This window comes from Vidua chalybeata, chromosome 16 (genome assembly GCF_026979565.1).
Source record: "Vidua chalybeata isolate OUT-0048 chromosome 16, bVidCha1 merged haplotype, whole genome shotgun sequence".
NCBI classification, from domain to species: domain Eukaryota; kingdom Metazoa; phylum Chordata; class Aves; order Passeriformes; family Viduidae; genus Vidua; species Vidua chalybeata.
The window spans coordinates 6,807,777-6,820,338 of NC_071545.1; positions in this window are offsets into that span (position 1 = coordinate 6,807,777).

The window sequence follows — 12,562 nt, forward strand, 5'->3', positions numbered from 1 at the left end:
CCCGGCGGTTGGCCCGCGGGCGGGGGCGGGGGAGCCGCGCGCGCTGGCGCAGCGCACGTGCGGGAGGCGGGGCGGCACATCCGGGCACTCGCGCCCTCAGAGAGCGGGGCTCCGGGGAGCCGGTCCCGGCTGCCTGCGGAACGGGGTCACTGAACCATTGAGGCTGGAAAAGAGCTCTGAGATCATCGAGAATAACCTATGACCGAAAACCACCGTGTCAACCAGACCATGGCACTAAGGGCCACGTCCAGCCTGTCCTTAAACACCTCCAGGGACGGTGACTCCACCACCTCCCTGGTCAGTCCATTCCAATGTCTAATCACCCCTTCTGGAAAGAAATTCCTCCTGTGTAAATTCCTCCTTAAACTAAGCGTCCACTGGCGTAGTTTAAGACTCTGTACTCGCTGGTTGCCTGGGAGAAGAGTTCAACCCCTACCCGTACAACTTCCTTTTAGGTACTTGTAGAGTAAAAAGGTCCCTCTTGAGCCTACTTTTCTCCAGGCTGAGCCCCCTCATCAGCTCCTCACAGGAGTTGTGCTTCAGACCCTTCCCAAACTTCGTTGCCTTCCTCTGGACACACTCCAGCACCTGAAGGTCCTTCCTGAACTGAGGGGTCCAGAACTGGATGCAGCACTCGCGGTGTGCCCTCGCCAGTACAGGACAATCATTTCCCCGGTCCTGCTGGCCACACTATTCCTGGTGCAGGTACTTTTGAAAGTTCTCTGGGATCCCTCCCCAGGCCCAGGCAAATCCCCCCGTCCCTCACAGCGGTGCCTTGGCCGCGGTGGCCCCGCCGCTTCCTGGGGACACCCGGCCCTGGCGGGAGGGCCTGACCGACCGGTCCCCAGGGCTTTGTCCCGGGGCAGGTGGAGGCTGAGGCTGCCAATGTCTCTTCTCGGGGTGCTGCAGTCACACGGATTTGAAATTCGAAGCCAATGGATTGGGTATGGCTTCAAATGTCGGCTGTGCAAACATTCGCAAACAAGATGGGACTCATAGCTCGTGTATTTCACCTTCAGGCTTAGCTGTCAGTGTCTGAGGTGACTGAACTTGATTCAACGTCAAACCAATCACGAGGAAAAAAAAATTCTTCAAAGAAGTTTTGGAAACCTGATGATTTACACTTGAGAATGTGCAATACAGAACACAGGCATTTATTCTGCGATCAGAATATGATCATGCATGCATGCAGTAATTTATTGCACATATTGTGCAACATTATGCTCACAGCAAATATTTGACAAATTGACTTTTACTAGTACCAAGCCAGTCCTGTTCTGTAAGTACATACTGCATCAGGTCCAGTATTATGCAACCCTGCTTTGAGTTGTATTTTTTTTTTTTTCAGCTCACCGATTAAGTACTAAGCTGCCACTTGGTGCAATGGTCTAATACAGCTTTTTTATTATTTGCAATTTGCTGATGTCCAGGAGCTTGCTAAGAGACTGCATCGAGCTTATGCTGCATGCTGACCAAGCAAAGCATGGTTCCCTGCTCCAAAAGAGTTTTTCAGTGCACTTGTTCAGCAGTGATACCACAGGCACAAAAAAAGAATCAGTTTTTAATTCCTTATTATTTTAAGACACCATTCCAATACACTTAACTACAAATAGATACTTTGACATTGAAAGAATTGCTTGTTGAAATTGTTTTAGATGGATTGGAAAGTTTTTTTTTTTTTTGTTAAGCTTTGTAAAACAGGGTGAATTTCTCTTATATTTCACTAGATTACAGTTAGCTAATAATATTTTATCCAATTCCAGAAGCAAACTAAAAACAACAATGTACAAGAGCATTGTGCAAGAGATCTCTTTAATGTTACTATGCAGCCTAGATCACTCTAGTTGTTCCAATGGCTGCATTAATGGGCATTGCCCATTCATTGATTAGAACGGTATGGACATGGATCATATTGCAGAACACATGGAGTATTCCTTGCTAAAGAATACTGTAGAACTTGAAAAGCCTGGAAAAAAAATGTCAGAGACAAAGGTGTGTTAAAGGGTTTGCCATTAAACACAGATGGTGCTTATTTCTTGAAGGCATTTGTGCTTTATGAAACCACATGGTGATAGGAGTCAATGAAAAAGACACATTTAAAGTGGCAAATAACTAAAAAACAGTTTCTTCCATAAATTTACTCTATGGAAATTGTCCAGCTACACACAATTGTTCTTGACTTTTGAGCACCACCTTTCCTGTCTTGGGCACGGACATGTACAACACTTCCTTCTTCTTACAGAACAGTTCAACAAGAGCCCTTGGCACATGCCTCCAAGAATAACAATGGATTCTATATTCCCTTTTTTATAACAGGATAAGCATAAGAAGCACTGGTACAGTGGTTGAAGCTGGCAGAGCAATGCAGTGCTCTGCAGTGAAAGGATGGACCCACCTCTCCCTCTCTCGCTTTCAAACCAGTGGTCTGCTGTTAGAAACTGCTGAACATGAAAAGCAGATAAATGACACAATATCAGCATTTTAATATTCCAATTACACACATAAAAATATTTGTTGTGATTTATAGCGAATATATATTTAATTATGCAATTGTAAACTGTGTAAAATAGGGAAGGATTGTTTGCTTAATGAAACAATGCAAATATCTTTTAGGAATTATTCAGAAATAACCTATTATTTTCAGTTATAGTACAGACTTCATATAAAGAATTTGATTATTCTAGAGATGTAAACACTGTGGTTAGATTTATTTATAAAGACTTCATCATTTAAAACATACAATAATATATTCTGTAGTAGTGTCAGCTACATATTCGATGGGGATATTAAATTTCTAGATAAAATTCATTGAGTAAAGAACACAATTTTGCCACCTAACTTACAGGATTACAGCATAGTAGTGCAGTTGGCTCACAGTTGAGCAAGCTACTTTGAAAGTAGGGCAAGAACTACTACAGCTTCTCCTAGAGTCATATAATTTGTAATTATTATGTTTCAATATATTCCATAAAGGCCTGAGATCAAAAGATTGACAAAAATTTTATGTGAGGAAGAAATAATTACTTTCCCCACAGAGCTTTCTCCACAGGGCTGTAAGTGAGGGGGAAGTGGATGAGTTGTTGATACTGTGTTATTTGCATTTGTAAAAGCTTTCAGCACTCTAGTTACAAAATGGCAGCGTAGTTAACAAGGGGTGGTTCTCTCTCGGGGGAACACCACCTTGAGTTCAATAGAAATCAAAGGACAGGAATGTCTTTGGGAAGTATCCTGTTGTGGCTATTCTTCAAGGGAACGTGCTGGAATAGAGGGACTTTTAGTGTAAATTAAAGAACCAGTTCTTATTTGACAAGGCAATTGAAAGAGGAAAAGGTAGCATTTATCAACATTATAGCTAAGAACAAAAGAAAAAAAATATGAAAACCTTTCACCAGCTTATAGGTTAAATTATTAGGTTAAATAAGCAATATAAATTATTATGATATTGAAACAGCCATGTTACAGAAACATTAGGCTGACCTTATCTCTGCTATAATGTTTTTGTATTCTCTAGAGAAACTTGCAAAGATCTGAACCCAGTGATTCTACAGAAAGGACTCAATGTCTCAGAGCAGTATTCCTGCAGTTTTGGTTTCCATTGCCAACTATACTCATGCTGACCTTACTGAATGGAGCTCACTGCAGGTCATCGTGGCTTCTTGTAAAAGAAAACAGTATTGCACTTCAGGTTACATCTGAGAAAATAATATAACTGATCACCATTGGCTGTTACATTAGGTTTTAACACTGCCAAACAGTGGTTATTTGTACTAATTGTAAAATCAGTCTTGCACTGAAGCTTTAATAGTCTGTCACAAGAAATGGATATTTATTAATGGCATTTAAGTTCTATTTTTTCATTTTTGTTTGGTCTTTCCATTAGTTTATTTCCTCTAATCCTCCTAATAACTTCTTTGTTGTTGTTGTTGCTATTTTTCCCTATGGGTTACCTGTATCCCCTCTATCAGTCCATTTTGCCCGCATTACACCTTTCTGCCTGTTTTTCCTCTCGTGTAATGCAGCCTCACCTTTGAATATGTGTGTATTCCATTTCTGCAGCCTCCTCATGCTTCTTTTCTCCTCATTTGCTTGTTCCTTTAAGCAACAGGATGCATGCCAGAGACTGCTGTTCTTTCACGGCTCATCCATAGTCCTGCAGTTTTGCAGAAATTGGAGGCTTGCAGGGAGGAGATTGAGTTGGCAACAGGAGTCTGCCTCCCTACCCCTAGGCTGCAAGTTTTATTGCCTGCTCCCTGTCCTTTTACTTAACAGCTGGTGGAGACAAAAAGAAGTGAACAAAGAGGAAAAAAAAAAAAAAAAACAAAAAAAAACCCAACCAAACCCACAAAAAACCCAAACAAACAAACAAAAAAACAAAACAAAACCAAAACAAACAAACAAAACCAACAAAAAACCCCAAACAAAAACACAAAACAAAACAAAACAAAACAAAAATAACCCCCAAAAAAACCAAACCCACTCTCTGTTTCTCTTTCCTCCAGATACACGAAAAAGTGTGAGGAAAGCACTGTTAACTGCAATTACTGCAACAAATTTTACTTTGGATATATCCTTGTGTAGATGTAAAGTACAGATCCCACCGATTCCTGGGCAGTAGGTAAATATAAATGCCCAAGTTATTAAAGCTATTCTGTTTATATCTTAATTTATGTGAAACAAAAATCTTCTTCAATAAGCAATACTCATTGCCAAAACAGTCATGGCTTAATCAGTGAAAAGCAGTGCAGCTACTTCAAGTTTGGGGTTTATAACTAGGGGTGTGGCCAGGTAGAATTGTTGCTTTCGTGAGTGCTGAGGCATCTGGAAGGATATGAAAAGTCATAGACCAATGTGTGTGGATTTGGACCAGTGGCTTGTGAGAAGCATTTGTTAGCTGTGGTGCTCCAAAGGCTGCTGCAGTTAGCCACGGAGACTTGGGAAACTTTTGGGCTATCCCTTTGGGAAATGTTTTTCTAGAGAGCTGAGGGTACATGCTTTGGTTTGGCAGAAGACTCCAGAATCTCCAATCAGTCTCTTGCTAATGGCTGAAAAACTTTAATAAACAATAAACCTGAATGATGGTAACTATAGTCTTGTTTACTGCTGTAAACGTACAAGTTATCACCTTGGTGCTGGTTCAGCAAGAACCTTCTGTGTTTTCTGTAGAAATATAGGGAAAGACCTGATGTGATACTGAGTATGTCTTTTCTCTCATTGGAAGGTGTCTTCTCCTTCAGGCCACACACTCCTCAGGATCACCTATGTTATTCAGCTTTATAATTTGTTCATTTCATGAATATTGAAAATGGAGCTGATGGTCATTTTGCACTTTAAAATGATTGCTCATTTTGTGTAACTGAGCTAACAGTGTAGAGTGGTTAAACTGCAGACACGTGGGATCTAAGTGTGAGGAATTAATTCTCCACAGTTGCTGAAAGATCCTGAACTCTTTGTCACTTGCTTCTCTTGGTCTTCAAGAACGAGGATTTCTGAAATTTCTAGTATGAATCAAAGCATTTGTGGAGAGGGTGTTTGCAGTGGACATGTTTGGTATTAGTTTTGGAACACTGGCAGCCAGCCCATTACTTCTAATTAAATGAGGGAGAAAATTTCTAACAGAGAGAGTGCCCTGATTTAATTTTAATTTTTGTTAGAATGCCCAGAGCATTGAATGGGTGTCTGATCATTGGAACAACATCCTTAGCACAGATCAAATGAATAGATACAATTAATTTACTACCGCTACAGGAAAAATTCTAAGATTTTAGAGATTCTAAGTTTATAGAGATTGAGACTGATAATGAATATACAACCCCAAATGTATGATACTCTTGCCTTTTCCATAATGCAAGTCTAATTTCTCATGTAAAGCTCAGGGATGAGAGGCAGAAAGCAATTCCTTTGCTACATGCGAGATGGAGGCTTTTCTCATTCCTTTTTGGGGACTGGTGAGTCCTTGGGCTACTAGTCCCAGGTAGTAACTGACAGCTTTTCCCAAAGATTGAAGCTATCTTAGTGCTCATCTTTGTTTTAAAGCATTTTGAATACAGTTATAATGCAAGCTTGGCAAAAGAACAGTGTAAAATGGAAAAATAGCAAAATGTGAGGAGACTGCTGTTCATTTTGTAAGGCAAAGCTTGTGACTTAAGAATGCTGCTTAGCAACAGATGGGGAAAATCTGAAGGTGATCACATCATCTTGCAGTCCCTGAAAATTAATTATGCATGTTCATTCTGCCTTTTAAGTCCCATCCTTTTCATGCCCTTGTTTCTTGGGATGAGGACTGTGAGAAGGCTCAGCCATGTAACCCAGTTTTGTCATCCCCCATTCTCATGCTGATGCAGGGGTGATTCAGCTGCAGAGCTCTGGCTCATGCTTCTCCAGTTCTCTGCAGCATTGTGCTGGTGCTGGACACAATGCCTGCTGATCCCTAGGGAATGGGAGCCAGAGGTGTCTGGGAAGGAAGGGAGGACAGGCACCACAGACTCAGGAGTTTCTGTGGATGGCTGTGTCACTAAGCACACACATCTGTCTCTATTTGCACCATTCACCACCAACCCTTGGTGCATCTCTTCCTCTGCAACTTCTTCTCACCCCTTGTTCTCCAACAGCTTAAGTTCATAGGTCTTTTTCATACTTTCAAAGAGCACAGGGTGGCTTTTCTTTTCTAAGTTTTATTTCCTTAGGAAATTCCCCAGATTGAAAAATTTATTTTATGGTATTGCTAATGAAATTGGCAGATTGTGGCATTTGGGAAGCTGTAAAGTACCCATTTGATTCATGTGCCACTGCCATCATTCAGCATGCACAGGGTAGAAGTATAAAAACAATATTATAAATTGGCAAGTAGTGTTTGATTTATTTATCTGCAGATGCTTTCCATGTGAACCAAGGCTTATGTTGACCAACTCATTAATCAGCTTGGTAGGCTTAAAGTATAAACATCTCATACCCAACTGAAATACTCATTTGCATAAATAGTTAAGGAAGCAGTGATTTGCATTCATATTTAACAGGTATATGCCACCAGGGATGTTTTTACTTTTCCCTGGGGGAACTTCAACTTTGCAAATGCAATTTTGACAAAATGTAGTATGGGAATTACCTAGAATAGTTACTTTTTTGTTGTTGTTTTGGTTTTTTTTTTAATTAGCCAAATGGCAAGGCACTTCAAGGAAGGGTACTGGTTTTCTCTATAGAGAGTGCTGAGAAAACTTCAGGGTAAATTACTCAAGGTATTGACTAGGGATAAGACAGCAGACTAGAAGAAGTTTTGTTTTGTAAAAACTGTCACCATATATTGATTATTCTTATTACTTAATTAAACCACATTTGAAGACTTGATCATATGCCTAGATCCTCTAGTTGGCATCTACACACAACCTAGGAAAAAACTACCACCATATATAGCTGCTAATTTGAGCTTCCAAATGGAAGGTTTCGATGTTCAGTTAAGATGCAATTAGTTGAAAATGAGGCATTATGTACCAAAATTCCTGTGTCAGCTTTGAAACTTAAGCTTATGATGAAATAAGACATTCCCAAACTGAAGTTATGGCTGCATTCTCTCTTCTTCTCTAGGCCAAACATGTGTTCATAATCCTTTTTACTTATTACTTCTTAACACAAAATAGCAAATTAGGTCCGTATGAGACTTTTGGATAAATAAAACCAGATCATAACTGGTTTGGCCCTCAGCCTATTTTGATATCTGCCAGTTAAAGCAGTGTGACCCTAAAAATAAGGGTCAAGCTAATTACAGTTGCTGAGAAATCCAGATTTTCCAGGTCTGAACTGGGTCCTGCCTGCCAGCTTGAATTTCTCAGTATTCTTGAGTATTTAAAACCCACTCTTAGAAAAAGGATTTGAACTGAAAAACTCTAGTGGCAAACAGTAACTTCTTGGTTCTTGACTGCATGCTACCACTTAATCCCCAACTTTCCTGTCTTTCAGGGTAGTTAGACACAACCCAGAAGGTAAGATTCAGCTGGATTCTAGACAGGTTTTTTGGTGAGTTTGTGCCATGGGATAGGTGTCGTATTTGGTCCCAAAGCTATACTGGAGGTGGCAGAATGTTTTTGCATGTGACAGGATGAATCGGTGCATCAGTGCTAGGAATCAAGAGAAACTTCAGTGTAAGCTGCTCAGAGTATCACTACACTCCTACGGAAATAAAGATTTCATCTGACACTGGCAACAAACAACATCATATGAGAGCTGAAAAAGCATATGGAAATATATGAAAGATAAGATTTTAAGGTTTAACTGACCTATGAGTCAGTGTTGAGTTTCAATTTCACACTTCATCATGGACTTGCTTTATCAGCTTTGGCATAACCCTTTGCCTTTAGTATTTCTGGCTCCCTATTTGATAAAATGAATACAACACCAAGTGCATGACAGAATTAAATTCTTTCTTTTATAACCTAGTAAAGAGACACTACTCTTCTCACAGTGCCTGGTTGGTATTTGACTAAAGCTTGTATTCTTTCAACCACAGTAGGTCAAGTTAAATGAGATCCACTTATGTCCATAGTGATTAAAAAGGACAATTGCTGTATTAATATTATTAATCATCAAGCCCATGAGCAAGCCTATTCTGTTACTGCAGAGTCGTTTCACTGCACTCTGGACTTTGTATGTTACTTTGTACCTCATCTCTCTGCCTGTGCACTCACTGAGACACAGAGACCCATGGACCCTGCTGGTGCATTAGAACAAAGCAAAATACAAGAGCAGGTTTTTTATAAAAGAATATTATCAAACCTTTATAACCTATTACAGCTGAAAAGCTAATGAAAAATTTGAAAAAGTAATTGCTGTATCTGTTTAAGTCTTTTAAAATTATTTTCTGAGATAAAATTTGTAGTTAGGTTCCTTGTTTTTAACTGTTATCAAGGAAGGTAAAGAAGGTCTGTACAATACATTGGAAAAACTCTGGTGGTAGTATTCCTTATTTCTTAATGGACTTTTTTTTTTAGAATTTGAACTTTTAACTATTTTTATATTCAGTAAACAAACACTGCAAAACCTCACTCATGTGCAGAATGCTTCATGCTTGAAATATTGTACTATTCCTACAGGTGCATTTAGATAAAGCTGATCATCTTCAGATAATGAAACCATTAAAAACACCAAAATCCAGAAAACCCAAACAGAGGAGAGGAGAGAGTTCTGACTTGCAGAAAAAAAACCCATGCTGGCTGTTCTGGGAATGATCTTCAGAATTAGCTCATTATTTATTCTTGGTGCACTCCACCAATTAAACAAACAGTTTTAAATATAGAACTGGGGATGGGCTTAGCTGGTTTCTCAGGGTCATTGCAGAGACATGGCCACTGCAGATGTGCAGGCTGGTGTCACCCCCCTGCAGGTACTCCGTGTGTGCACACGCAGGTGCTGATGTGGGACAGCACAGGCTGGAGCTGGTAATGGCCCAAGGAAAGTCAGACATTCCTGGTGGACACCAGCTGAAATTCCTCTGTTTGGGTAATAACACAAGAGTTATTTAAGCCCCTAGAAATACGTCAGAAATCTCTAAGGAGCTGGTGGGGCTGATCAGAAAAACCAAATCTCTACATTTTAATACCAATAATACTTTGTGGTAAAATAACTTAGTGGTAAGATAACTTAGTATCCTTCTTTCAAGCAAATATTAAAGTGAAAAAGAACTTGGTTATGACTTCTGTCAGCTAGTGATGTGCAGAATAATGCAAATATTTAAGAAAACAGCAACTTTAATAGTTATATGAACTGTAGTACACCAGATTCATTGCTGCAGCTCAAGGCTTGGCTGAGACATTTTCATTTTCTGAAAGGCTGTCTGTATAGACAGTACTTCATGCACCAAGATTTGCACAGGATGTATCTTGAAGATTTTAGGTATTTTTTCATATTTAGTATGGGCAGGACTTTTCTTGAAGGTTCTCTAGATTTTGCTGTTGTGCTATAGCTGCAGGTGATCCAGACATTTACATTCTGCACAGCTTTTGTTAGGAGTGTCTGCTCCCCTTGCTGCCACACTGCAAGTGTTGGAAAGACATTGTGTAAGCGGTAGAGAAAGTGAATTGATAGATTTCCAAACACTTCTGTAACAAATGAAACAAGAGCATTACAGAGACTCCAGAAGTTAGAATCATGATAGTTTAACACAATTATATGTTGATTTTAAAGACTGTAGTTCTTTCCAACACTCAACATTCAGAGATTTAAGATGATGCAGAAACAAAGCATATTTTGACAATAGGAGGAGATAGGGAGGGAGATAAAGAAAAAATAGACAAAAGTAGAAGACATGCAGTTAATATTTTTGCTGTTGAAGATCTCCCACATCCTAATGTAAATGCTTAAGTATGGAATAAGAGTTTTTGCAGGATCTGAGAACTTGCCAGTTGTAGTACTGCAATATGTAAAAATGGTTGTGGGATATAAATGCCACAAGAAAATTTCCAACTTCTGCTATCTATGCATAAGATTCCAATAATTTTGTGACACATAAAAAATACTTCAAATTTTGCCAGGGTGGGAAAGATTTACAAAATCAATCAATTATGATTTTATTGTTTCTCTTATTTGGACTGCTTTTAATTTGTTTCAAAAGAAATGTAAGACAAACCCGAGAATTTAATGTTGCAAGAACTGCTAGCCTGCTGCTCTCTTTTCTCTGGGTGTCAGCTTTCCAAGCGTGACAGGCCTCAAGTCTGGGACCAAAATGAAAGCAAAGTACAATACTTTTTTTATGTAATCCCCTTGATAATAAGTACTGGACAAGGCTCCAGTACAGCCAGTCTTGCAAAGAATTCAGTGTTATTTGTGCTCAACAGACATCACAAATTGCCACAATATTTAAGCAGCATTCTTGAATGGAAACCAAAGGACAAGAATTCAGACAGTCATGGTTAGGAATAAGGGATGTAAAAAAGAAATAAATCAGAAAATTCCAGAGGAAAAATAGAAGAAAGATAAAAGTTGAATAGAGACTGAGAATAATGTAAATACACAAGAATTTACATTTTCACAAGAAAAAAGTGATGAAGAAACTTAATTCAGTGCTAAATGATGCTGTGAGTACAGGATACACAGATCTCCACTGCAGCTGCACAGCTGGGACATTGCTGGGACATTCCATTCACCCAAGAGGATGTTCAGAGGAGGGATAATGCACATGTCCCACTGTGTATCCTCATGGAACTGCAGGGCTCAACGCAAAGAGCTCAGATTAGAACTATGCTGCCTATTTTTAGGGGGTTGAAATGCAGCCTTGTTTAGGCTTCATGTGCCAATTTCACTGGGAAAACTCCTGGACTTTGAATGGAAAGATGGTTTTATATGTGCTTGAAATTTGAAGATTAGCATGTTTCTGTGGACAACAGGTAATAGTTACTAAGGAGAGAGAAACCAGAGCTATTGCACTGAATTTACAGGTGGGAATTTGTTTCTCTTCTTGCTAATTCAATTATGTAAAATTCCAAGTTTTCTGAGTTTGGGTAGATTAAATTTGAATTCATTGAACTGTTTATGCTAAAGATACAAATGGTGATTTTAAAATAAAACCCTTATATATTTATTGTACAAATGTGATCGATTTAGTAGTAATTCTGAAAATTCTATCCTCAAAATTATTAACTTACTCTCTGGCTCCTGGCTAAAATCCTTTAATCAGTAGTCCCAGCTTAATAGTTTCTGAAACTCTGGGCCTAGCTCATGGTAAACCTTAGTATCTCATAAACAGGAAGACTTATGTGTGGTTTTACATTGACTATTGATTGTGATCTGAATTTACATGAGAAAAGTTACATTAAAAAAGGCAAGTCAGTTCCAAAACGTTTTGCCACGTAGCTGCTGTGTTTTCCTAAACAAAAAAGAATAAAAATAAGAATGGTCTAGGTGCCATTGTGAGAGCTGAGAAAGAAGCTGAGAGTGCAAGAAGAAGATTGCACTGCTGACTAATAATGCCAGCTTGGAAACAATGTCAGTGTTTAATAACTCCAGGCTCCTGCTCTTTGATAGGAGATTATCAAGGTGAAAGAAAAAAGAAGTAACAATGAGGACCCTAGAAATGAAAATTATGCTTTAATTTATAGAGCTGTCTATCTTTATTTATCTTTTATTCACAGACAGAACTAGGGTAAAATGCAAGCTGAGAAAACAGTATCTATTTAGCCCTGATTAAATATTCCAAGGGAGACTGCTTTATAGCAGTTGTGGATTAAGGTAATTTTGCCATGCTTAAAAAAAAAAAAAGACACTAAAATTAGTACATACACAGGCCTCATTTTGATATATTGCAGCAACATCTGTTTAGACAACAAATCACCATAGCAGTGTAGCAGCCCTGGTTACCCTCACTAACTTCAGTAAGAATTCATCTCTCAGCTAAGTCTCGGCCAGCCACGCTACTGAACACTTCTTCCCTGTTTTCAAGACTGTGACTGAGGCTATTTCTTCCCTTTAATTTGTTGAGGAGAAGCTTTCAAAATACAGATCAAAACTCAAATTAAAAAATGATCAATTTATTTGTATTGAAAAATTTGGGAGATGAGCTCCTAACATTTTGTACTCAAAA